At 37.0% G+C, this 6,000-nt stretch overlaps 1 long non-coding RNA gene across 2 annotated transcripts; it reads right to left on the bottom strand.

Moving 5' to 3' along the window:
* Window positions 1-6: 6 nt before the first annotated feature.
* LOC148192113 (uncharacterized) lies at window positions 7-5,603 on the bottom strand. 2 transcript variants are annotated; one of them, XR_015782697.1, is made up of 4 exons: window positions 5,106-5,603; window positions 1,648-2,025; window positions 817-892; window positions 7-297 (listed from the first exon to the last, which is right to left on the bottom strand). It is a non-coding gene; the product is annotated as an uncharacterized LOC148192113 (long non-coding RNA). The 2 variants fall into 2 exon arrangements; XR_015782696.1 differs by lacking the exon at window positions 7-297 and having other exon boundaries at window positions 546-892.
* Window positions 5,604-6,000: the final 397 nt, after the last annotated feature.

Genomic DNA, 6,000 nt, shown 5'->3' with positions numbered 1-6,000 from the left:
AGTTTAAAGAGGTGCAGGGTTTGTTATCAGAAGCAAAGCTTAAGAGATAACATTTTCCGGTGACAAATGTGGAAAGAAAATAAAATAAGGATCATGATTTCATAATGTTCAATATTTTCAAACAACCTGATGAAAATATTGAATAACAATTTGACAAAAGAGACAGTAACTCGATAAGCTTCACTTGCTCCCACCCAAATATTCTTTCAAGCGAAAGCCATAACATAATATCATAAAGCAACATGCTTCTTTTGCTTTCAAGATCTCCATGAACGGATGCTTTGACACAAGGTACATCTACACGGAAAAACTAAGAAATCACATAAAAGGTGAAAGGGAAAAAGAGAATTTTCACCAGCTCTACGCTTTGCCATTGGTCTTTGGAGATGGAGGGTATATAGAAAAGAAAGAAACTTATTTAAAAGAATGATAAGTCAAAATTTATCCCCACTTGCCGAGGTTTAACTAGTACAATATTGTGAAAAAGGAAATGAATTAGTTCCCAATAATTTAAGAAAAGTTAGAGATAATGAAAATAGAAAATGTTTATAAAAGACTACGAAATATTGAAATGAATAATGAAATAGTAAAGAGTAATTAGTATTTTGGTTCTATATTGAAGGCAAAAATTCCACAGTTCTTGCAATATTCCCTAAGATGCATCAATACCATTCAATACCATTCAAGGAGCAATTTGGTTTTAAAATAACACAACATATACAACATCTTTCTCAATGATTAATCTCAACTACTACTAAAGACATTAAAAATCTAAAATAGACATGATACCATCTCCAGACATTTTCATTAAAGTACCTATGCTGAAGTAATTATAGTACATGCCTTCATAACTTGCAACTGTCTCCGGTAGTGCTTCCTTAATTTCAAAGCTCTGCACACAAAAAATTGCATATTACAATTCCCCAACAACAGCAATTGAGAAAAAAAGTTACAAAAAAAGTGGGAAAAGTTGCATGTTGAAGCAAATATTTTGCAGTCTTATCCAACTTTATAGTAAAAACAACCCTATGTGATATTTTTAAGAATTATACTTTTGGGTGTATTTTTAAGGGATAAGCAAACATGATGAGAGCGTTATGTATGTTCTTGGTATTAAGGAAGCTGCGAAGAAGAAGGTACAGTTTGGTTCTTTCAAAGATGGTTTTCAATTTGAAGTTCTAGAATTTGTTAAAGCATGTTCCGTTTTCAGATCCAATTTCTTTTGGATTATAATTAGATTTTTAAAAGTGTTTCTAAATTAGAAGGAGATAAATTGAGTCAACTCATCATACCCACTCTCCCATGAACTCACTCAACATTGAAGAACTATAAATACTTAAAATTAGTAACATTACAAATAAATCACTCAAGAAAAAAGAAAAAAAAATCCGGAGAGACTTTGATAAGGGGGCAAGAATAAAACCCCACATGTTTAAGTAATCAGAAAAAATGCATTGCTTTTAGAGAGAGAAAGATATAGAAAAGGTTGAAAAGTAATGGAGAGATGATTAACCCAGATTGAGAAATGTAGAGAATAAGTTTATGATAGATGAAAGATGTGTTCATTTGGGAACCCGAGTAAACTATTCTCAGAACATCACGGTAAAACTAAAAGCACGAGAAGAAGTATTTGAAAGAAAACCTAACCTCGTTCACGATTCTTCTTTCAACCACTCGATCGTTGATATCGTCGCCGCCTATACCACCGTGCGTTGCCGTCAAGTGCTGTGTTGCCGCCGCCTGTACTGCTATGCGCTGCCGTCTCAGTAGATTGTTGTGGAGCTCTTAAAGGTAAACGTTTGTCAAGAAAACAGGATGTCCAGGGTCAACAGAGAAAAATGGGGTTTTGGGACTAGGGGCTAACCCGGCCCTAATTTAATCCCAACCCATTTTCTGGGGTTTTGGGGGCTAGGGTCTCTGGAAAAAGCCCCCTCAAAGGTGGGTCAAACAAAATGGGCCTCAGTGTAGAAAAGGCCAGGGTTGGCCTTGGGGCTTTGAAAAAATTTGACAGCTCTACCAAGCACCCTATAAACATGTACACAGATCCACCAGTTAATTTTTTTCTCACACAGGGGATATAAATATTATAAAGTAAAACAGTATCTGATCAGAAATAAAAATATAATAAAGTAAAACAAAAATTGCTGGTCATGAATCAAATACAGTAAAACTAAAATCTGCCAAACTCTGATATCATAAATTCAAATCTGTCATTGTACCCAATCAAGAACATTTCGATTCAACTTATAATTGTTTTAGGCACAGTGAACATGTTCAGCAATAACCATTCAACATAAATATTAATTGATTGAGGCAGATTCTAATGACATAAACATTGAACCATATTTCTTCTAAAGAAAAGCATTCAGATTGATACCACTGTTATCACCAGATTTATCTGTAGCAACATTCTTAGGGCATACACATAATTAAGAGAGGTAATACAATTTATCCACTTAATCATTGAATCTCATTGGCCTATTTTAGATGATGTGCAAATTCGACTTTGAACTTAGAAGGCCACTGGAATCCAAATGGGAAAACTTTCAAAAGGACATCTTAATACTACTTTCAAAAGGAGCTGAGGGAGATAAAATCTCACTCGCACAGATAAAATGTCATTCAAATCACAGTCAAACATAAATTGTTTCGTTTTACAATGATTCTAACTTTAATCCACCATCCTGAAAAACCTCACCACTTTCATCTCACCCTGTTCATTACCAACTCCTTTCCAGAATGAAGATAACACAGGGCCTCATCCTCATCCACATCTCCTTTTTCTTTTCTAAAAAAGAAAAAAATCAAAAGAGGATAGTGTCGTTAGTTAAAAGAAAATTCAGCACTTTTCTTGGTCTTGGTGCCATTTTTTTCTGGCTTGCCTTGGTTCATCTGTACCCAAGTTAGAGAGAAACGCAGATTCCCTAGTCCCCACACAAATACGGCGTTGTGTGGTTTGTGGAGCTGTGATTGTACTAAATTCACATGCCCCTATCCTCATGATATGAATTTTGAGTGTCCTTTGAGGTTACCTATTAGTATATTAGAGGCTAAGCCATTCTTGGCACATAAAGGAACAGAGAGCTCTCTACTCTCTAGTGTCTACACAACTTCAACTTACAAAATTTGGAACATTGTAATACAGAAAAAAAACCCAATAGGCCTACTATAATCCTTTTTCAACCCAAGCTTACAACAAAAACATAGAACCCACCCAATAATATAAGAATAAACCAACTGACAGAAACAAAAAAACAAAACATGCATGCTCACATACTCCTGATCAATCTCATCCCGTAGCGTCAATTTCAACCAATAAATCAATGTAAACACATTCATACTTGGTTGGACTCAAATGCTTAAGAGAAGGTTAGAAAAAAATAGAAATTTCATAAAGTTAGTATATGGTAACTAAGAGTCAGCAGGAATAGAAGTTTCAACGGTATGATTTTACGATTGAAAATATCTAAAAGCTAAAAGTCAAACCAAACAGCAGCTGAGAAAGATGCCCCACCCAGGCAAACAAAATGGCTTTTACAGTGTCACAATAAATAAATATCAAAACCTGATTTTCAGTGTTTCACAAGAACTCAACAAACAGTCTCAACAAACAGTCTTCAAGTTTTCCGTCAAGTTTTGAAGACATCTTCCGTTTCGGTAACTGACTTCACACATGTAGAAGAAAATAGCTCCCACAATTGTCATTGTATAACACAACACTCCCAAACCACAAAACAGCAGTAGTGAAACAAAGAATTGGTGTTGTTGATTGATGAACAGAAGGCAAACAATCTCCTCTTCTACCACTCGATCGTCATCAATCACCACCGCCTGTATCACTGTGTGCTGCTATTGAACTCCATCGAAGATAGTGGCAGTTGGGAAATGTGAGGTTTCGGTTGAACTTGAGTGAAGATTATTTATCGAGTAGAATTTTTTTTCATTTCTAGAGATAAAGTTTTGAAAGAAAGAGGTTAACCTGGCCCTAGTCCTGTCCCAACTCACTTCATGGTGGCTTTGATTGACAGGGACTTTGGGAAAGCCCCGTGTTATGTGGGTCACAAAAGTGGAGTTTAGCTCTAGAAGGGCATGGGTCGACCCATGGGCTGAAAATTAAAATGACAACTCTAAGCACACCTCCGCTTAGTTTAGTTTATCTGACCTAGTCCAGGAGAACAAATTAAATTAAGTCACTGTTTAATATTTCTAAGTTTGAGACAATACTAATAGAAATGCATCATCATACACAACCCCAATTTGCAATGAAAGAGAAATAATCCTACCCTCTATAGCGTGCGTTTGCACATAGGGATAGTAAAACGGGGCAACCCAATCCGTTTTAGTCCGACCAGCCTCCGGCCCTCCTAAAACAGGCCTGGCCAGGCTGGTCCACAACATGGGAGCAGGCTGAAACGCAGAACCCGTCCTACAGGGCGGGATGGCCCGCCAATTTTGACTTTTTGTTTTTGCTGATGAGACCCAGTTTGAGTTTTTTTTCTGTAACTTCAGGCCAAGTTTTCCATGTGGTAGCTTTTTAACCCTATAAGTTGACAAATTATAAACTACTATGGTACAGTACTAGCAAGCATTCTCAAAGATGCACGAAGAGACCAAGCAAATATATGGCAGAGACCTACGTTCAACAAATATTTGAAGCAAATGCAACTAATGGGGCAAGTAATTTGACACTAAATGTTTCTAGCAACCAACCTACAATAAAACCAACCAAGCGTGCACTGCAAACGAAATACTTCATTACAATAGAACTTTAATCTCCCATAACCCAAATACGAAGGCAGCTATGAAAGCACAAGCCAAAAGAAATGTATTCTAATATTCCAGGATCACTAACCAGCCCACCGAAATGTCAAAAGCCACCGCAATGCCTCAAGCAAAAACTAATTAAAATAGCAGATACAACACACATCGAGACAACCACACACACCAACAAACATGAAGGCCAAAAGAAAAATGATATCGGGAAAACCAGATTGCTCAAATAGGTACAAGCACGACAACGGCGAGTCAACAGAAAAGCAAGAACAGAGAAAACACATTTATTTTACATCATTATCCATTGCAAATAAAGTCAGGTAAATTTTAACCTTGGAAGGGGACAAATCCTTCACTGCTGCACCTCCGAAATTTGTCACGAATTAGGGTTCAGATGGGATGATCCGTTAGGCTCGGTCCGGCGACGAAACCGGTGATGAAGGGGTTGAGCGAAGGCGATAAAATCGCCGTAAATGGCAATGCTGCCGTCAGCGGAAAACGAGCAGGAACCTTATCAAGTTCTCGTCACCGGAACCACCGAGCATACCTGTCCAGCTGCGGCGAACTCGCGATGACCCTATGAAGGGGGTTTGCTCCAATCAGTGAGGCCACTCGACTTAGGGACTTAGGGTTGAACGGCGTGTGTGGAATTGGGGAAGAATGAGGAAATTTTATGAGGGAGAGCGACGGGTCAAGGAGAAAAGAGGAATTGATCAATTGAATGAGTTCGTGGTGGTGGGAGGAACGAAGAGCCTGAGCCTGAGTGTAGTGTGAGATGAGATTATGAGATGAGAAACGCGGAGATGAGAGTCTGGGAGATAAATGAGATGAGAATATGAGAGTCTGGCAGAGCAAAGCACATGTTTATTTCTTTCAACAAAACCGGGCCATGTCCGGACTTGACCCGCGGATTGGCCCAATGGGTTGAAATATTGGGTGGATCTTGTTGACGTGGATTGACGGATTGTCCATTTTTGAAAAAAAATATTATTGAAAAAAATAAAAAATCTAAAATATATTAAATTTGGATGTATTTTTCCAGTAATATTAAAACAATTGATTTTATGAAACAAGTTAACAAAGATATGAATTGATTTTAAGAGCACTAAAAACTATAAACAATATAGTACAATATATAAATTAATTATTCAAAGAACTTTCGATTTTTGTAACTTAAAATTACACTATAATTTTTTAATATAAAATTATTACAAGTTATGAAAAAGT

Source organism: Vigna umbellata, chromosome 10, assembly GCF_029865625.1.
Source record: "Vigna umbellata cultivar VRB3 chromosome 10, Vumbellata_1.0, whole genome shotgun sequence".
Classification (NCBI taxonomy): domain Eukaryota; kingdom Viridiplantae; phylum Streptophyta; class Magnoliopsida; order Fabales; family Fabaceae; genus Vigna; species Vigna umbellata.
The sequence above is the reverse complement of the archived record's forward strand: the minus strand, read 5'-3'. Positions and strand labels throughout refer to the sequence as shown.